Below are 23,243 nucleotides of genomic sequence, written 5' to 3' on the forward strand. Positions count from 1 at the left end.
GCTACAGTTGTGATTGATTCTGCAACTGGTTGCTGAATTGGTGGATTTTGTCTTCCAACAGGGCGGATAACTGGAACATTTAGTTTCGTAGATACTTGACCGATGAACTTCCGCATCGACGGATTGGGCGTGTTGGTGAGAATGTCCTCTCTTTGCTCCCTTGGTTCACCAGGTCACCGGATTTAACACCTTGTGACATCTTCCTTGAGAGCACATTAAGGACCTTATGTAGGTACTCCTACTGCCAAAAACATTAGAAGAACTCAGGCAACAGATCAATGCTGCAGGGATGACCATTGACAGGATGGAGTTATAAAATGTGTTGCAGTGCCTTCAAATGCCCCTGAACATGTACCATGTTACCCACAGGGAGCACATAGAATATTTGTAGAGTGTGCAAAAAACTGAGAGAATTTGGGGTTATTTTCTTTTACAACTCATATTTGCACGATTAATACTTTTGAGTATACAGCGTTATGAAAATGAACGAATCTTTTACAATAGCCGTGTACAGTTCCTCTAAGGTACAGAGGCACTTAAAGTAATATCGTGCCGAAAGTCCTTTCGAGACGTTGTTGGTAAGAGACCCTGGTATACGTCTTTTGGGTTTTTCTGCTTCAAGATTGGCAAGGAATTTCCTTTTTCTCTTGTAATCGGTCGCCAATTGTGGCGCCTCCACCAGGGCAAAACGTTCTCGATGATGACAAGCTACATGACCGGTGAACTACTGCTGACGACAGCAAACCTGAACTAGTAAAGTGTCCGGTCATTGGAGGGGGGGGAACTATCTCTCACGTTTTAGAAGTAAAAAGCTTTATCTAAATATAAAATATGTATCTGGTGTTTATTATGAATGATATTTACCTTTATCATAAATATTGCTTAAGCTAGAGTCCATAGGTTCCATTGTAGAGTAAGCGCATTTTCTGTAGCTGCGGAATCAAATCGTATTAAATTAACTGTATCATACCTTAATGCCAAAAGTTCGTGAATTTGTTATTCCTGACGTTCTTGCGCTTTCCATAAATCTAGTACTGCTATCTTTTTCTCTCAACAAGGTATCTCTCAGATATTAAAAATGTACTAAGGCTCTCAATGAGATACATTCTGATGACATCAGAGATCCCGTGACTTATGCATAGCTAATGTGAACAAACAATGCAGATGACCTCAGAGATCACATGACTTATGTATAGCTAACTTTACAACAAGTTCTTCCTCTTCTTCTCTTGCGAAATGTATCTCATAATCAGAGTTAATAAATAATTCCCCATAAGCATTATTTTATAGACATTTTACTTTTGTCTTTACTTAAAGATGTGTGAAAACATTGTCCTAAAATTTAAATATCTTTCAGAGAGATCTGAAACTTATCAAACTGGTAGCTCAAAATAATTTTTAGGGGGGTAAAAGTACCATTTTCTTTATACAATTCTAATTTTTATTGAGAACGTGCATTTGGTTTGAATGACAATTAGTAGTAATAACCTCGTCTATCTTACATATATAGCGCTCAAAGGAATTAAAAGTTTTAGAACCGTTAGAAAAGAAAAAAAAATGGACGATATTTTATTGGACTCCTGAATGCCACTTTACAATCCAGAAATTCTAATTCTGGATATTTCTGCTTCACCAGTGTCCAAAATGTCAGCAGACTCAAACTGCTCGGAAAAAAAATAATACGCCACGTGAAACTAAGTGTAAGAAAAACCAGTTAACATTGTTCATATCACCCAACAAGAAATTCTTCATATGATTCATCTGTGATTTTTAATTGAGACTTAGCGCTTGAAGAATCTTATTTCATAGTGTTTTGCAGCTTGAAATGTTCTGGAAATTGTTCATTAAATTACACTATCAGTTGTGAGAAATAATTGAACAATGTTTTAATTTTTCTCTCACCCGTCCTTCTTTCCATAACACCAGATTGTATAGTTATATTTGATATGCGTAAAATGAGGATCTGATATTTATGAAAGAAAGAGAGCTTTACAAAAATATCATCGAAGTATATGAACTTCGAAGCAAAAGTTGCTTCCCCTTAAAAGCTCATGGTATAAAAACTATGATCTCCAATTAGTCGAGTTATATGATGTAAAATGCAAACCGATAATTCACAAAACTTTCTTATAATAAATTATCTACCTTTCCGCCTCGGTTTTCTCAAAGATTTTAAGAAAGAATTTCTTTAGTAAAGAAACATTACACATCAGAGACTCTCAAACAGAAATATTTTTTATGATTTATTTGAATTCCCCCCCTTAGCTTTCGTGGTATGGAGAACTTTCAATATCTACACTTGTTACTTTCAAAATCTTAACATTATATTCATAATCTTCAGCTAAATCCAGAAGTAAAACCTCCATATTTTTTGCTTTCTACAGCTTGCACTTCAAACAATATGTAAGAACTACTTCAATCGTGTAAGACCTGTGTAAAATTCAATGAGATAATAAAATCTGCCTTTCAGTTTTTGCCTGTAGAATGTGACCAATATGATGTGGCAATATTCAGTAAACATAAATTCCTCGACCAAGTAGTGATTAGTAACCACCCTTAAGAAAAGGGACTACAAGTAATGGGAAAGTCTACATGATTGTGATTCAAAACTTAAAATTTACTTTGTACATCAAACTACATAAAATGAGGTAATCTTTACTTCCTTTGTTTAGACAAATCTACAAGACGATTTTTCTTATGTCTCATATAATACCACTTTTTCCATGCAGAAATCTCATCAGTACATGTGGTATGTATTTAATTTAGTTTAATTTCCTGTCATTCAGTTAAAGATTTCTAAGAATCTCTGCAGGTACATTTAATACTGACCTGATCTTAATTCTGCAATTTTTCTTCAAAATATGATGATGAGAAAGGTAATGACCATGTAGAAAGCTTCTGCAACTATTTCCTTTGTACCATCTTCAGATACGTATGGATATTCTGCAAGCCAACCATCTTTTTCTAGCCATTATAGTACATGGAATCAAGTTTTCTCAGTCAGTTCATTTATTGTCAGGTAGAGAATGGTGAACGTCTTTCGGTATCATATTAAGTACATATCTTTCATCATACTGTACGGATGTTATGTCCTCAAAATATGATGATGTAGTTTGTGTAACCTCATCTTTGTATCTCTGTTCTACAGCGTCTTTAATATCTATATCTTTGCTGTACAGGAACCCTATCACCTATAAGGCTGATAAATTTGAAGTGCTCAATATTGGTGGCAAGTTGTGAAGAGGTTACAGCATATATTCGTCCAGGCCAGTCAATAGTATCCAGCATTTTAATACCTAAAGATGTAAATAAAACAGGGCGTTACATTTTAGAATTCTTTTTAAAAAAACAATAACCTGAAATTAAATATTGTTACCAGTTGCAAAAAATATTAATAAAATATCACTTGTACTTATGTAACATGCTTATTTTAAAAAAGAGAAAACAAACAGACCGATAACAATATGTGATACATAGTTCCCAAAATTCAGTCATGTGCGTTGTTTTGTCTGCTGTTTTAATTGAGTTACGTATTATTTTTTAATAGCTAGGCAACATAGCAAGAAGACTTTCACATTTCAGTTTGAAAGCTGCGATCATTATAGGCAACTTGTAGGCGTATGAATTATGATAGGTTATTGGGAAATAATTAAATAGTACTGGAGCATTTAGTTTTTCTTAATCCTTTGAGTTTATAACTGATGAAAAGCTATGTTAACTAAATTTTGAAATAAAGTTCTTTTTAGTAACGGCCAGATTGAAGGCACTTGTTTACAAGTGAAAGATTGCTTAACAATAAGATCAACGCATATGTACGCAAACTGGTTCTTCAATTACGTTTCCTGTCATGTATTCAAAAAACAAAAGTTTAGTAGAATTTTTTAGGGTGGAGAAATATTTGTTTTTTTTAACGACACCAGCAGAAGACAAGCTACAGCAACCTAACTGCAAACTGTTTAATAACGTATTATAACATGTCATTGCTTTGGATTATTTTTAAATAAGAAGTAAAATTTGTTAAAAAAGTTAATTTAATATGTTTTGAATATTGCTTGGGCTACAAAACTAAACGGAAAATAAAAGTCCTGCTTCTCGCATAAGATTCAACTTTCTCAATCAAAAAAACGAAAATTTAACAGATATTTGTAAGAACTATATTCAGAAACTAAAATATACAAGAAGAGGTATATTCTAATTACCAATCTAACTGAAATTTCAGTAAATAAGTTTAAATTATTCCACGAAAACAATAGTCCTTCAGGGACAAAGCCCCTTTGGACTAATAATAAAGCACGACTGTCAACTTAAAAAAGCTAAAACCCATAATGTGCACCAGCGTTTGCCGAGGCACGTGGCTCAAAGAAGAACAATTATATGAAACCTTATGTGAAAACCTTATATGAAAATTGTTTAATAGGAGGTAAATGGAAATGCATTTGAACCTTTGATGAAGCATGAGTTTATTTAAATGACTGAGTTTATTTAAATTTTTACTACCTAAAAAGAAGAGAAAAAATGTAAACACCTGGCTCTGTCAATGTAAAGAAAGTTTCAATAAGAGTTAATGAGCGACTAGATTTTTCTTACAATGGGAAATTAAAAATAACAAGATTGTGAAGAAATATTAAAATCAACTCAACATGCTATCAAGGAACGTTTTGCGTTCGATATCCGCGGGACAAATTCCATTTCTTTGTCCCAAAGACTTTTGGAGTGTGAAAGTTATCAAGAAAAAGATAAAAGTCATTCTCTGAGAAGTACCACTGCATTCCTTGAGAAAATGAAGACTGATACACGTACTGCATAGATATAGTTTCAACGTATTTCTGTAAAGTTCTCTGACGTTTCAACTATGGAGTATTTTGCCTTTGGTCTTTTGAAAAGATCTCGGACTAATCTTTAGAATATGGTAACAGGTAGTTTGGCGACATTTTGGTAAGGCGATAAGGGTTACTAGCTAGGACTTTAGCAATAATCTGAGAAGTACACAGTTCAAATCACAGATTATTTTGTCTCAGAGAAATGAGAGATCATGAGACATGTAATGTGACATTTTCCGGAAAATTCCGATCGTGATTTCAGCTAATAAGCACTTAGAAACAATTTCGCTGCTAAAGTGCAGAATCGCCCACTTATTTGTTTGGCGCTTTTTACAAGAGTAAGAAGAAATGGATTTTTGTCAATTTTATTTGACTGTTTAAGTGAAAATAGGTCGATGTGTACATCGATAAAGTCAAGAGTGTGCGCAATGCCATTTTTGTGCAATTCTGGGACTTTTTTAAAGTGAAAATAGGTCGCCGTGTACATGGATATCGTGTATGTGCAATTCTTAAAAACGCGGCAAGCAGTTTGCGATTCTGCACTTTCTCCCAATTTCGCACCTAATCTTCGTCATGATTAAGCATTTTTGTTCTATAAAAGAAAAAAAAAAAAACATGCCTTTACTTCGTGAAAACAAAATGGTGTCCAAAGCAAAACTAGCAGGTTGCTGTAGCAGGGTTGGTTGCCAAATTTTCGCCAAAAAATCGCCAAGTTACCATAATGTAAAGATTCACCAGATCTCATTTTAAGTGCCAACATGCCTCTACTAATAGACTCTAAAAGTAGTGGACGAGGAACGGAAATCAATATTCCTCGAAATTTTATGAAAATACCTTCTATCATCGAAATCATGAGATAGACCATTTAAAAACACTCTTTACATTTTAAATTTTAATTAAACTACCTCGAAATCCTTTTAAAATGTGTAAACACCATCTATTTATACATATTTTAATTTAAAGCACTAAATCATTTCATTTTATTTAAATGACTTAATTATTAAAAAGTGTTAATACAAGAAATTTGGTTAAGAATTTTGGAAATACCGTTGGTATCCATTTGCCGACTAATTTATCTGTAATTATTTCATTACTAGTAACCTGTTTCCTGCCAGTATTAGGGTTGGACTTGAAAGTATGCCCATCTTAGTTGAGCTCTATTTCTTGCCAATTTGTATATCCAAAACTAACGCTAAATGTGTATCCATAACGAAAGCCCATTTCTATATCCAAAACACTTCTCTGTTAAACTAAGGATAATTTTCCTTATACATTTGCTATTATAGACCTTTTTCAAAATTTGTATTGCAATAATTGGTGCTACTTTGGTAGACGGTTCCACGGATTTTTGGCGATTTACGTTGGCGCAATTGTTGGCGCGATTTTTACAATCGTCAGCTGGCACGGATATTTGGCGATTTACATTGGCGCAATTGTTGGCGCGGTTTTTACAATCGTCAGCTATCTTGAAAAACGCTCTTTTTACGTATTTTATGCATAGTAAAGTATTCGAAACTTTAAGAAAATAAATATCGTTTAAAATAATGGATTAATTTTTTGTTGAAAATGTCGTTTTCTAAAATGGTAGGCAAATGTAAATAAATACATTTACTATGAGTATAAAATACTTAAGTAAAGTTAAATTATTACTTTCATATAGCAAAGAAATAGAATAAAAACATCGCTATAAAACATTGCGCCAACGTTTAATTGGATTAAAATATTACTTAAATTGAATATCGAATTAAAAACATCATACCACTTTTAAAAGAATTAAAATATTACTTAAATTGAATATCGAATTAAAAACATCATACCAACGTTTAAAAGAATTAAAATATTACTTAAATTCAAATCTTTTAAAATAAGTTTTATAGGATATAATTATTTAACATTAAAACATATGTGGCAATAAATAGCTCGGCAATTTTTGAAAAGAGTGTATTAATTTTTTAAAAAAAATTGAAGTATACAATTATAAAGTAAAAGAAAAATATGTACTTACATTTTTTTGAGTATAAAACCTGTCGTATATTGATAAGTACCACAAAAAAAAAACGGAATCATAATTTAGATATCAATGAAAAAAATTTGAAAAATGTAATCTAAGGAATTAGAAGAGTTGAATAATAAAATTTTAAAATGGCGCGGTAATGCACAAATATTCTGTAACCAATCAGGCAGCTGATTACATCACGAATAGAATTAAAATTATTTAAATAATCATACATAATAAAATCATTTAAAAAATGCAAAATTAAATTGTATTTTAAAATTTAACAGCCATAAATAATGTTTAAAACATTAGATTAAAATTATAGATATTAAAACCAATTGCTTTTGAAGTAATGTAACGTCATTCCTTACATCATCTACAACATAAAATTCCATAAAATATCATAAACAATAAAATCTTTATTTCAAATAAAAATGCAAAATTAAATTGTTTTTAATATTTAGAAGCCATAAATAATATTTAAAACACAGAATTTATGCATAATAAAAAGCATTATTTTTAAAATAAAATGACAACAAAGTATCGGTTATCATAAATAACCTCTCTAGCAGTGGGTTTACCATAAGTCGTACTGCTCGCCAAAAAAAAAATCGCCAAAAATCCGTGCAGCCGTCTACCAAAGTAGCACCCAATGATTTACCCTGGTCATCATATCAAAACGTTTTGATCTGCCCCATAGAGGAAAGCAGGTCGTTTGAGTTGAACTACTTTCCTGAATACGAAAATGACAGTAAAAACATAGTAAGAAGTCACATGACAAGTGTTGTGTAGTTAGATAGATTTAATTCATGAATCTCTTATTAAGAATTTAGCCATACACTTTAATTTACTAATTAGTCTCTTTAAATAAAGAGGTGTTAATAGTTAATTTGTTTAAGTTCCTCTTTTTATTTTGAAAAGTCAGTTATTAGGCTTTTAATTTTAACTTTACTCGGTTAAGCGACACGAGTCTTGAGAAATGTTTGAGTGTTATTGCGATTTAAAATTATTATTATTGATTATATATACTTGAAATTATTTATTTATATATTTGAAATTTATATACAGTGTACAGTAGAAATGTGCCTTTCTGGTGATCTTATATTTGTTAATATAAGCTAATTATTCGGGAAATTACCTTCAAATAAGTAAGTATTTGTATTAGAAATACCGAGAATTTGTTTGGCTTTCGAAAGCTACTTTTTAACTTAAGTTTTAAGCAAAGTGAACCACCTAAGCAGTTTAATAGGTCTCACATCCAGTTAATAAGGGGTTGGAAAGCCCGCGAAAAGGTTAGCTGTTTTTTTTTCGGGGGGGGGGGAACTCGGATGAAGTAAAGGTTGAAAGTGGTTGGAACTGAAACAAAGTAAAAACAGAAATTTTTGCATTGATTTTATTCTTGGCGGGGGTGCTGAAAAACTCTCCCTTCTTTTGGGATACTTTCTGGAACATGATAACCCACATTCTTAAACGGGGTGTAACTCTTTAAAACGGGGTGTAGGAGGGGTAGAGCTCACCTTTTCCTGCTAATTCAATTACCTCCCTTCTATTCGCCACCCTCAAGAGTGATTGCAACGATGGCAACAAAATATGAAACGTAAACCAAGCTTATCTCGCTGCGGAGTTCAAACCCAAACTCGTAACCGAGCGAAGAATCCAACTAAGATGCTAAAGTAAACTAAGCATATTTCGCTGTGGAGGTAAATCCTGATGATGAATGTATGCATATTTCTTGCATTCTGAAAAACAACCTAAAGCCATCCACATTTGAATGACGTAGTCCTCCACCTGAACATGGGCAGCTGGAAACAGAATTTGGAATTTTCAATTTCTTTTACCCATTTCATATTTTGGACACCTATAACGAATTTTTGATGAAAAAAGTCAACAATTTATTGTTGACTTTTTTCATCAAAATTGGCAAATTCAAATATTGGCAGCATTGTACGATAAAAATATTTTTAGCGCGCGACGCTGTCTATCGGATATTCTAAAGATAAGCTGGTTTTAAATATTTTGCGATTTTGCTGTTGAATTGAATTTTATGTGACGTAAGCGCTAAGAAAGTGACACAAAACGTTAATAAAAAAAATCTGATGTGTACACCACATGACTTCATTCTACGGAATATTAAATTATACGCATTTTTTCTTGCATTTCATTTAAACTTATTAGATTGAATTAAACCTACTTCGCCGACACCGCATAAACCACAACAGAATAAATGCATTCTTTAAAATTCACTTTGTTTACCATAGCGACACTCTGGCGCTAGATTCACTTAACAGTATTATATTTCGTTCATATTATAATTCAGAATGCACAAAACTTATATCATTTAAAGAATTATCAAATCGTTGCCACATGTTCTATTCAAATACTATAATAAAGCTAGAACGATGTATAAAATAAATCAAGCAAACAAAACAAAAAAAGAAACAGTTTTTCACAGACGATTGAGTATTTCTCATTCAATTAATTCAGTTCTCACTTCTCGAGAAGGCAAAAAAAAAAAAAAAAAAAAAAAAAAAAATTACATAAAAACTCAAAATATATGTATTAAAAATTACGAAGTAAATCTTAAACACTTATTTCCTCGAAAAATTTCCAGAAAGAATTAAGCATGATTCAATTGGCAATAATAAATGAATGCGTTATCTATGTTGTTGTGAAGCTAAGTTCCTCTAGATTGGCAACAAATCCACTAGTCTCCTCTTTCAAATGTAAACCTCCAATGGGCGCCATTAAAAGCAGGCTTAGCGGTAATTAAACAACTTTAAAATTGCTGATAATTCTAAAAATATTGCACACAGATTTACTAAAGGCATAAAATTCTTAACCGGAAGATAAAAACAACATAATTCAATCATTTTTAAAGCAGAAAATGTATAATTTACAAAGGTATAAGAGTAAAGAAACTGAGATCACTGAGCCGGGTAACAGAGTGGATATATATATAAATATATTTATATACGTTTGGTGCGGCCGATTTAAACCAAAATACGAGGTGCACATCTGCATGTTATAGCAGTCGTATATACAAAATTTCAACGTTCTGAAGCTACTCGTTTTTGAGTTATTCGAGATACGCACGTACGTACATACGTTCGCAAAGACGCCAGTAAAATTCTCTTCAGAATTAATTTTAGAGCAGTTTTATAAATTTTTTGGAGGAAACGAGTCTTTTATTCTGTCCTTACGTACAGATATCACGCAAAAACATCGTTAAATTTCATTCGATAGCGGTCAAAATGGATATTTTCATTGAAATATGCTGCCTGAAACTTTTCGCCTTTACAATACTTCCTTTTTACTTCGTACAAGGAAGTAAAAAAGAAAAAGGTTTTGAAAGGCACCTTTGTAAGAAAACTGAACATTGATATGATAAACTGAGAAAAGGCTGAAGAAACATAAAAATGGATGCCAACACTTAAATGCTGCATCGGAAATTCTACTGCACTCTACCTCTATGCTTGTTTTAAAGATTTTGAAATTTTGCTGCTGTATTGTATATGCCGTGAGTGAGAAGAAAAATATGCTTAATAATAAAATTAGAAAGGCAGAATTGTATTAGTTAGCAGGAATGAGTCCAACAGCGGGCTGGTAGGTGCGACTGGTAGACTGCGGGCTCAGAGAGAATATAAGAAACCTTAGCAAACTCTTTTGGGTGACCGAAAAAATCTGAAAGCTTTCAGATTTTCTTTTTATTTTGTTTTAAAGGGTATAAGGTTTTAACGTGAGGTTCTTCTGATAAAATATATGCTCTGAAATTCGAAACTGCAAAAAAAAAATGTCAACGTATTTTATTTTATAACAGTATTAAGTAAAGTAATATATAATAATAATGCAATTCGAACTAACAGAGTGTGAAATCGATACCAAATTCTGACCTCCGAATTAATTTGGGGTTTATATACCTCACATGCTTTGTTTACAAACGCGGGAAATTTGAAGAAGATTTTCAGCAACAAAGAAGAATATTTCCTCATATGCTACACGTGATGAGCACTTGACAAATCTTCAAATCTAATGTCTAAGAATTCATACTTCATGTTTTTATTTCAGATTATTTTTCATTTAAGGCTTCTACGAACTGAAGTGTTTGCTTTTTAAAGTCACTAATAAGACTGTATAGACATTAGAAAATTTTTAGAAGCAGATAAGATGAAAAATGAGCAACAACCTTCGCCGGGAATCGAACCACGGCCTTCTGGAATACCGGCCCAGCATGCAGAACCACTACACCACGAAGGCATGCTAGGAAGGCGGGAGAAATACCATATATACTCCCCATTTTAAAGGACGAATGGGGTTTTTAGTGGACCCAATCACCAAATCCTGGGTGTGGAGATTCATCATCCACAACCCTTTTAGCTCGGGCGCCAGTGTAAAAATATCAGGATTTATTTGGAATCAGGAGTAACGAAAAATTAGAAACCGCCTTCGCCGGGATTCGAACCCTGGACCTCTGGAATACCAATACAGCGTGCAGAACCACTACACCACGAAGGCAAGCTAGGCAGGCTGGAGACAAACCTTATAAGGTCCTTTGGGGTGAAACTGGAAGCGTGAAACATTGCTTTAATCGGTAACAATATCTCATTTAAAAAATATCAGATCTGTACTAATTCTAATTTAGGCATTAAAATTTGAATACTATTAAATACACGAATGAACTCTGCATGTTAAATTTATAGAAGCTCATGCAATAATTACACACATGAATGCTTTCATATAAAAATATAATATTTCTTACACTAAAAACAACTTCGTACTTCTAGCAGCAAACGCTTTGGGATTACATGTTTTGTGATGCATTAAAATGAAATAAAACTCGGAATTAGATAAAATTTCGTACTGAACAATGTTCCCGCAGAGAACAGTTGTTTCCTATGCAAAGTCATTAAATACTTGAACAAGGTGCAGTAAGCATATCGTTGGAAACATGCTACAAAAAACTAATTTCAAACTTTGCGCAATAAGCAACTGCAACCACTTTTCCGCTTGCAGCTCATTAGTGATTTTACTCTTGTTTCTTATAATACCATCATTAGTGACTTTTCTTTTCAAATCTAAAAGACGACTGTGACATAAACACTTTTAATGAGTTATTTTATCATCAGCATAATTAGAAATGTAATTTTTATTCTTGTGATTTATATCGAAAATTTCAATTTTACGAAATCATGCAGAAGCATCAGTCATTTGGAATTCTGATTATCGTTATAAAGTCTAGAAAAACTTGCCCTTTGATTTGGCATCAAATACCGACGCTGATACCGTTTTTTTAGTAACTCATCGACTCTTTTCCCAATGTTTAATGGCAGCCAATTTTTTGTTATATGAGCCAATGTTTGGAGAATCTTTACATTATTGTAACTTGGCGATGTTTTGGCGAAAATTTGGCAACCAACCCTGCTACAGCAGCCTGCTAGTTTTGTTTTGGACTCCATTTTGTTTTCACGAAGTAAAGGCATGCTGTTTTTTACTGAATATTTTTTCCAACAATCTGCTAGCCGAATTACGCTTATACTAGAACTTTTATGGAACAAAAATGCTTAATCATGACGAAGATTAGGTGCGAAATTTGGAGAAAGTGCAGAATCGCTAACTGCTTGCCGCGTTTTTAAGAATTGCACATACACGATATCCATGTACACGTCGACCTATTTTCACTTTAAAAAAATCCCACAATTGCACAAAAATGGCATTGCGTACACTCTTGACTTTATCTATGTATACATCGACCTATTTTCACTTAAACAGTCAAAGAAAATTGACAAAAATCCACTTCTTCTTACTCTTGTAAAAAGCGCCAAACAAATAAGTGGGCGATTCTGCACTTTAGCAGCGAAATTGTTTCTAAGTGCTTATTAGCTGAAATCACGATCGGAATTTTCCGGAAAATGTCACATTACATGTCTCATGATCTCTCATTTCTCTGAGACAAAATAATCTGTGATTCAAACTGTGTACTTCTCAGATTATTGCTAAAGTCCTAGCTAGTAACCTTTATTGCCTTACTAAAATGTCGCCAAACTACCTGTTACCATATTCTAAAGATTAGCCCAATGTTTGTTTTTAAGTTTAATCTAATTGGAGCATTTTGGTTATTGAAGGCTACGTGATTTTTAGTACGTGTATTACGTATTACAAATCAGGTATTTTGAATATTGACTGTATTTTGAATTTTCGACTTTTAATTACCATTAACTGATCTTTAAGTTTCGTTAGCTGGCTGGTTCTAATTAATCACTGTCCAGTCACTTCCACGAAGAAGGACATTTGACAAGATAAATACTATTTTATTTCAGGATTTAGAGCGAAATGGTAAGAAAACTGTAACTGATTGTTGTATGAATGGAGGTTTAATTAATTCTCGCTATGAATGTCAAATTTTTGAGAAAGATATGTGTCTGGTCGAGCAGGATCAATAGGAGGCCTATGAGTGGGTTTTTTGCCATAAAGGCTTTCGGAACAGGCTCTTATACTAACGCCATTGAGAGTATGTGGAGCCACATTAAGCTCGACGTTTCGCAGTCGGGATCTTAGCCAGTCGACGGATTACATTTTGTGTTCCCTCTTTAACCCTCTAAGCGGCAAGGCTGTATATATACGGCCTAGAATATTTATTGTGATATCTGTAAGAACGTATATATACGTGCATATTAAAATATGCCAACTGAATTAAGGCAATATATCAAAAGAAAACAAATCCAGGTATGAAATACAAGGAAAGTTTTCGCATTAAAATCAAAAAAACAATTTGTTCTCCTAGTAGTTTTGGAAATCTGTGCTTTCTTAGCGAAAAGCCTGGCCGCCCAGTAAGGAGTTTATGTGACGTCTCCAATGCCGGAATCAGAAGAAGGAGGATCAATTCCAAGACTGCAGGATTTGCATTATGGATGTGCAGCACTCATCCGATACTGACAATAAGACGTCAAAAGGACAATAAGACTGTAAACATATTATTGACAATAAGACCACACACGAGGTGAATACTTTTGCTGTTTTTGTAACATATGTATTCGGCGTTCTTTTGAGTGTCAGCCATGTTATAAGCATCTCCTTTTGGCGCATTCTTGGTGTCATAAAGATCGGCCAAAAATACCAAGGGGAACCCTATTGTAAACGTTTACCTTAATTATTTAAATAAAAATTTAAATGCTTTTAGTGTTTTAAATTGCAGCATACTAATGTGTGGTACAGCCTTTTAACCGACACAAATATTATAAGGTATTTTCTCCCTCCTTTTAGCGTACCTTTGTGGCGTAAAGGTTAGCGCAATCGGCGTATATTCGAGAGGTTCAGGGTTCGAGTCCCGGCGAGATCCATTACTCATTTTTCACGTCTCCTGCTTCAAATCATCCAATAACTCTAAAGTGGCACGCCTAAACTAAGAGGTGGTGGATGATGATTCTTCACCACCAGAATTTGGCAATTGGCTCCCCTATCCCCAGTCGCCCTATAAAAGAGGAAGTATATAAGGTTGACTACTGCCTTCGTTTCTGCATACTTTCGTGGTGTAAGGTTAGCACACTCAGCGCGAACTCGAGAGGTCAAGGGATCGAGTCCCGGCGAGGGTATTGCTCAATTTCACGTCTCCAGCTTTGATCACCTAGGAAGGCAGGGTTGGCAAGAAATCGCCCACTTGGCGACAATACTGGCGACATGCCATAGCCGGATGGAGAGCTTTCTGTTACGAATTCCTAATGGTTTGGATCAGAAAGTTTGGGAACACAAGCCAAAAGCTATATAAACCCTACTGGTACGCAGAGAGTCAGTCGGTGAGAGTTTATCGAGTTGATAGTCAGTCAATGAGTGCCGAGTTGGTAATCAAGCGCACCGAAAGCGTCTCTTAGTGTATCGCGAGTTAGTACATCGCCGAGTTTCATCTTAGAGTGTGTTGAGCTCCGAGAACGACTGAACCGGAGCTGTACTCTTGTGTATCTTCGAGTTCATCGCGAGTTGTAGTGTATAGAGTTTCGAGAGTACGTGGAGTTCCGGAAATGACCGAGCAGAGTCGGGAGCTGTACTCTGGTGCTTTGCAGTGAAGCTGTCCTCACCCTTATAGCCTGGCAGCCTGGAGGCTATGTCGCTGATTGTTTCAGCGTGTTTCTAATAGTTCTTCGACGACTGTAAACGTATTATTGGAGCTGCCTTGCATAATACTGGCCAATAAAGTGTGTTTCGATACTTTATCAAGTGTCATCATTATTTACTTCAAATCCACGAACCCCGTACGAACGTAAAGGAAGAAAAAAACGTAACAATATGATAAAACTAAAACTATAAATTAAACTAAGCGAGTTTGATTCCTTAAATGCGTATTAAGCAATATTTTAAGCAGTAACCCGAATCACTGAAATATTAGTTATGCAAATGTACTAACGTTGATGCATATATATTTATAATTTAAAAGTGTATATTCAAAGGCTTACTGAACTTAATGAGAATATAACTGTGAAAATTAAGGCGTAATATCGGACTTGTACTTCTCTTTATACGTTAAAAATAATTGAACCAAATCAGACACTTTTTTTTCTAAAATAACCGCACAGAACTATGCCATTTTATTTTAAATTAATATTTACTAAACAAATGATCACTCTCAAAGGATAATTTGAATTAAACATTTTTAATTTGTAAAGTTCAACAAAAATTTAAAAAAATCTTATGTGGTCCACACCTGATCTCCCGCCAAGCCAATTCCATACTTTAAACAGCAACGAATTTTAAGTAAAATGTTACTTCTGATTCATCATTTGTAAATAGAGTTTAATTTATTGTTTCAATAAATAGAAAGACGAAATTGTGGATTATATTTCATTAAGAGGAACTAAGCATGTGCAATTTTTTTTTTTAAAATTCGTTTCAAATTTTGAATTCCTTCTGTGTTATTAACTAATCTAAATTCATTTTGATCTGTATGTATATACCCCGATATTTATCAGTAAAAAATGGTCGTTAGTTTTTGAAGTTACATCCGAACAATCAGAACCTGCCTTCGGGGATGAGTAAGAAGTAAAGCAATAGGTGTTTTCGAATTTTCTACTATTTACTATTGTGCATCGCCATCATCAATAGTACAAGGCAATAACAAATATATTTTTTGGTAACATGCCTGCATTATAAAAGTTTTTAAGTCCAAATATAATACGCCATGTCTAGTTCAAATATAACAGAAATAATCTTAATGTGAGCTGAATTGTTTTAGATTAAATTATTTCTAGTGATTTAGGTTAAAATAGCACACCGAATAATGATTATTGGAAAAATCAAACCGCAATAATCAGCGTTATTATAAAATTAATTTAACTCATTTTAGTGAATTACTAATTTAATTAGCAATTTACTAATATACTAGTAAATTACTAATTTTAAGTTATAGTAATTTAGTAATTTACTAATATAGCAAGAATCATCGTTATATTCGAAAATTACGTAATTAGTAATTTACGAATATAAAGATGATTCTTGTTGTCTTTTTGACTTCTCCAATAATCTTTCTAGTGATTCTATGTTTTACATGAAAACCTGTTAAAAGTAAAGTACCACTTTCGGTTTATCATATGTATAGTCAATATCTAATATGATGTTCTCAATAATCATTTTACACGCATAGTATTTGCATATACGAGTTTAACAAATCGGAAAAGTGTTGTGCTATAGAATGACATACCTTTCACCAAAATCTGTTCAGAACTTAATAAAATATCACTTCCGTTTTATTAATTATAGTCAAAATTTAATACGCTGTTTCTATTGGTATAAAAGTCTTAAATTTTAAAACCCAAATATTTTAGATTCCATTTTAATGTGGTTTTCATTCAAAATTGTTATGGATTTCAAGTAAAATACCATTTCCAGTTGCCCTTTAAAACCTGTTACGGACTTCAAGTAAAGTACCACTTTCGGTTGTCCAGTTTTACCCAAAATATAATCAACCCTTTATATGAATGCTTAAAGCATAAATGCGGAAATATAAATTTTAGGAAGTTTGATATAAGAGTTAATGTGGGTGAAAAAATCGTCACACATATACAGAGACCGACAGAAATCTTTATGAAACTAGTAAAATAGTGTTGTGGGAACCCTAATTTGGGCTCATTCACTAATAGCTCATTATCAAATTTTTGGATCGAAAACATTAGGAAATGGACTCATATTCACGCTACATACGGAGAAAACCAGGAGAATTTTTATACAACGAACCCGTTTGCCGAGACTGGACAAAGGCCGAACTATTACTATTAGTGCTGTTGTTATTGTGACCAATCTTGCCTGCCATTTTCAGCACAAGTCCGTGACATTCATTGGGGCAAGAAGTCAAATGCGTCTATCGTTGGCATGAGAACCATATAAGTGACAGCTCGAATTTCATCGTGGCAGAGTCATATGCGCCTATCAATGGCATGAGTCTTGACAAACATAGGTGACAGCTCGACTTTCATGGTGGGAGAGTCATATGCGCCTATTAATGGCATGAGCCTTGAGAACCATATAGGTGACAGCTCGACTTTCATCGTGGCAGAGTCATATGCGCCTATCAATGGCATGAGCCTTGACAAACATATAGATGACTGCTCGACGTTCTTCGTGGCAAAGTCATATGTGCCTATCAACGGCATGAGCCTTGAGAGCCATATAGGTGACTTCCCGACTTTCATCGTGGCAGAATCATATGCGCCTATCAATGGCATGAGCCTTGAGAGTCATATAGGTGACTGCCCGACTTTCATCGTGGCAGAGTCATATGCGCCTATCAATGGCATGAGCCTTGAGAAACATATAGGTGACTGCTTGACTTTCATGGTGGGAGAGTCATATGTGCCTATCAACGGCATGAGCCTTGAGAACCATATAGGTGACAGCTCGACTTTCATAGTGCGAGAGTCATATGCGCCTATGAATGGCATGAGCCTTGAGAACCATATAGGTGACTGCTCGACTTTTTCGTGGCAGAGTCATATGCGCCTATCAATGGCATGAGCCTTGACAACCATATAGCTGACCGATGGACTTTAGCTTAGTTCCGCCCCCCCCAATTTTGAGGGAAAGAACCACGGGGTGACGGATCGGAGAGTCTCTCACACCATCTCTCACCCTACAACCAAAATCTTGAGAGGCTTTTAGTCTTGTCGGATATTTAGAGGGACACCATGCCGCACAGACACTATACACATACAAACATGTATGTTTTATCCGGGATTCGAGCTCAGGCTCTTCGGTACGGAAGTTAAAGTCATTAACCATTATCCCAGTTGGCCGTCAATATCAGTGTCCAGCGATCGTACAGTTTAGCTGCTGATGGACCAAATCAAGAAAGAAATATTTTGCTGGAAATGAAGATCAGCTTTAAATTAGGCAAATTTCCATAATTTTATTCATCTGCGACTTTTTGTTTGTTTGTTTAGAGTTAATTGTTTAGCATAGAGGGTTAAATAAAATAAAATCATCAGCAAATAGATGATACAAAGCGGTCATTGCCAGCGCTGTAAAATGCGCGAAAAAAATACAAGAAAAGCCTTCTTTCCCGTAATGTACTAATAAATAATCTTTCATTGTTAATTGCTGACCTGCGTGTCTTTGCAGGGACAAACCTAAGAAATCAGAGTTAGTACATGGATTAAACGCTTGACAAACTGTAAGTCAAAAGGTTATGGACATGATAATAACAAATTGCACTTTTTTCGAAAAGATGAGATGGGTAGCAAACAGGCTACATTCTTATTTGAATCAAGATATAACGTTTCCAAAAATGTATTTATTAATTCAATATTATTAAAGTACATTTAATGTTAATTGCTATCATTCTATTATCTTAATAGATATTATCTTAGAAATTAAAACTACCAGACTTTATCAATTTTATCAGTGGTTCAAAAATTTCATTCAAAATTAATTTTTGTTCGAAAGAGCTCTTAGAAAAATGTTTCCTTTTGCAGCATTTCCCGAGGTTATTTTGAGAAGAAAAAAAATCGTGAAAGCATATTATTTTATCGTAGAAAAAAGATTTCTTCAGAAAATCGTTTTTCGGCTTAATTAAAGGTTTTCCAGCATAATTTCCCGTGTGGAGAAATATTTAATTAAAGCTAGATGCGATATGTAATTTAAAAAGACCAGGTATATTTTTTTTCTAATTTTATCAAAGGTAATTATGAACGATTCTTTATTAATCGATCAAATTTATGGAGCACTAATTTCATAAGGGAACTGACAAGTTCCGATTCCGCAGTCTTTTATGGAAACAAAAGTCTGTATTTTATAAAATCACAGTTTTGCAAAGCTACAGTGTCTCACAAAAGTGATGGAACACTTGTGCTTTACAAAAGGAAAGTGTACTAAAATAAATTAGAAAAAGATGTAAAAATTTTTTGTGGGTGTGTTTGATACTTAAATTTAGTAACAATTTTACATAATATACATTTTCTCAAAATATTAAAATAATAATTTAATAAAAATACAATTGTTTAGAACGGAGCAAAAAATGGCTCACATAAGTGATGGGACACTTACTTTTCCATCAAATATTTATCCAAAAATTTTACTTTTTAAAAGGTTTTAATATTTTGTTGGATATCCTTTTACTTTTAGAACATGATTTAATCTTCGAGGGATGGTTTCGACTAATTTTTTTTGTGATTTCTGGAGTGATTTTACCGCATTCTTCTTGAAGCACCGATTTTAATTGTTGTTTTGAAGAAATGGTGTGTTTTCGAATTCTTGATTCCAATTCTTGCCAAATATTCTCTATGGGATTTAAGTCTGGAGATTGTAATGGTGTTTTTATTATTTCAGGATAGTTATAGAGCAGCCAGAGTCTAATGTTCAAAGCAGTGTGCTTGGGGTCATTGTCCTGGTAGAATTTAAAATCGTTATGAAGGTTCAATTTTCGTGCTGAAGATTTAAAATATCAATATACTTGTACTGATCCATTATACTGTCAATAAAAACAAGATTACCAACTCCAATTACCAACTTTTGAATGGACGACATACACCCCCATACCATAACTCCTCCTCCACCATGTTTTACTGTTGGCACCAAGTTCTGTTTGCGAAATTCTTCCCTGGGTTTTCTCCACACCAAGATTCTACCGTCAGAACCAAATATATTAAATTTACTCTCATCAGCAAATATAACTTCATTCCAGTAATAAGAATTCTTATTTATGTTTGATTTTACAAAAGACAGTCTGTGTTTTCTATTCTTTTCACTTACGAAGAATTTTTTCCTGGCTGCTCTACCGTGATATCCAGCAGATCGAATTACTCTTCTAATATTCTAAGGAATAACAATTACTCCATATAATGCTTGTAAATCAGCAGCAACTTTAGGAGCACTCATTCTTGAATTTTTTTTAATATTTCGAACGATAATTCGCTTTATTCCATTGGATAGCTTTGATGGTCGGCCAGATCTTCTTTTATCCTGAATCATATGATTCTTTTTATATCGTTTAATGATAAAAACTGTTGAATGACTCGAGTTAACTGTTTTAGCAGTTTCTCTAATAGATTTTACGCGTTCAATATGCAAATTAATAAGTAATTTTCGAATTTCGGGCAAAGTTTCTTTTCGTTTAGCATTCATGACTGCACAGAGCTAAAAAACACAAAAATTCCAAAGCAAACTGGAGCGAAATACTACAGGCGATTTTATAAATTATTGACAATTGCTTTTGAATAAAAAGAAAATCCCCCAAAAATATTTTTATTGTAGTACGTAGTAATATCTAATGGTGTCCCATCACTTATGTGAGCCATTTTTTGCTCCGTTCTAAACAATTGCATTTTTATTAAATTAATATTTTAATATTATGAGAAAATGTATGTTATGTAATAATTGTTACTAAATTTAAGTATGAAACACACCCACAAAAAATGTTTAGATGTTCTTTTAATTTATTTTATTACAATTTCCTTTTGTAAAGCACAAGTGTCCCATCACTTTTTGTGAGACACTGTAGTTACCGATTGATGCTATAATTTTATCAAATCTGGTCACTTATTGCGTAACGTATTCTACTTCTTTTTTTGTAGTATGTGTATTTTCAACATGTATTCTATATTTACGTTAAAGGTTTATGCCAAAATTACGTTAAAGGTTTATGCTGGTCTACATGAAATATGCAGAAAAGAGTTATATGCTACATATGTACACCGCGTAAAAAAAAGGTGGTGAGAGTTCTATATATCTCGTTCTACTGGGTTAATTGGCGAATGCGTTTTTCATGTCTCGAAAGCGCGACTTAGGATATGTATTAGATTTATATATAGCATTGTTCTAATATAGGTACTTTGACACAAAATAGGACTTTTTTTGAAATAACATACCAATTTTTTCTATATTTCAATTCTACGACTCAAATTATACCAAAGTACCAAGTTTTGTAAAAATCGCACGAGTAAATTTTAAAAAATTAGCTCCAAAATTTTGGCTCCTCAATGTTAATTGAATTTGGTATATATTTATTAATCTCTCTTTTTTTATTAAACGTACTTGATTCTTCCTATCACGTTTCGAAATTTTGGTTCATTCCAAATAAAATTGACCCATTTTTTATGATTTATTTTTAAAATTTGTATTTTTAAACAATTTTTAAAAAATTTTTCAAAACATTTTTGATTTATATTTTATTAATGTTTTACCATCATCTTAAAGTAGACGTATTTCTAAGCATACCAGCAAAAACTTACAGTTTTGTGTTCAAAATTGTCGAAGATATACGTGAATTTATATATTGGCGAGTTTTGAAATTTGGCATATTTGTTGAAAGCGATAAAACATCAAATGTGGTTTAGACACTTTGCTAAAATTATTTGGAAGTAGAAACAATGGAACTTCTTTCCGCTCATGCACAACGTAAAAAGGTAGGAACGAGGTGCCCTTTTTTCCGATACGGCATAATGAAAGGGAAAGGAAAATGGGTTGCCACATATTAAGAAGTTTGTCAAGGGAATTATTCTTGGCGCAAACTAAAAAAAAATGAGCCAAGATAAATTTTTGAATTTCTCCGTAAATTTCGCACCAAATTTTACAAAATATAATTATTAATACATAATTTGAGTCGTAAAATTACATAATTTGAATTGTAGAATCGAAATGTGGAAAAAAAATTGGTATGTTATTTCAGAAAAAGTCCGATTTTGTGTCAAAATACCTATGTTAGAATAGTGCTATATATAAATCTAATATATATCCTAAGTCGCGCTTTCGATACATGAAAAACGAAATTTGAATTTCGTCAATCGGCCCACAGTAGAACGGGAGATACAGAACCGTCCTTTTTTTTTTTTTTTTTTTTTTTTTTTTTTTTTTTTTTTTGGCGCAGTGTACATTTAGGTTACTTTTATTAATGCGTACCCAAAGATGTAGAATACAATGTAACGCTACTTATGCAGAATCTTGTTGTTTCCATGATATATCACTTATTAGAAGTCTTATGCAATAACATATATGACTTCGTATTTACATTGTATTATGTTTAAATGTATCGTAATCTGCTATTTACACAAATGCAACAATTCCTTATTACCAAGGTATACTACAACTGTTTAAACTGTATCATGTCATACGCACGTCTATTTTTAACTGGCATAATATTTTCAATGTATATTACCGCAAACATATTAGTCCATACCTTTGTATTCATCATTACTGTAATCTGCTGTAAACTACTATATTTGTGTCATCCTATATTGGATTTTTATCATACTGTACCGTATTTTTATCATATTATAATCTCTCTATAAGTTAAATGTTTGACTTCTCCTCAAGAGTTTATCCTCGAGCTGTATCATGTATTAAGTATAATGACATATCACTTGTTAGAAGTCTTACGCAATAACATATATGACTTCGTATTTACATTGTATTATGTTAAATGTATCGTAACTTCTTATTATTGTTTGTAGTCAATCATTCATTTTCAATAATGTACTCACGTATTCGCATTAGTGTTGTCTTAAGGGCCCTCTAGATCATGGTGGACGTGGTGCTATACTAATTAACCGTATGGTAGAGGCATAGTGCCCACGTCCCCAGTTCCTTATCCTTATCCTTCCGTCAATGCTAATTTAAAGTGACAAATTCTTGCAGAAATGTCTACAGCTATCTGTATCCTGAGTATAGTGGTATTGCGCGTGTACGGGTTCGTAACGGATGGAATGCACACAGAACCGAAAGCAACTTGGAAAAAAATTAATTTTCATAAAAGGGACACAGTTTTCCACAAATATATTTGGACAACTGTTTTCCGTATGACAGAGCACAATTAATAGTTATCACTTTAAACTACTAAGGATGTTAAACAGAAAGCAGTGCAAAGCGCTTTACAGTCATTACATTATTTCGAAGCTAGAGACGTGAAAAATGAGCAACGTCTTCTCCGGGAATCGAGCCACGGACCTCTGGAATACGCG

The sequence above is a fragment of the Stegodyphus dumicola genome, chromosome 2, assembly GCF_044657685.1.
Source record: "Stegodyphus dumicola isolate Sdum_Otavi_A_Nest chromosome 2, ASM4465768v1".
In the NCBI taxonomy this organism is placed as follows: domain Eukaryota; kingdom Metazoa; phylum Arthropoda; class Arachnida; order Araneae; family Eresidae; genus Stegodyphus; species Stegodyphus dumicola.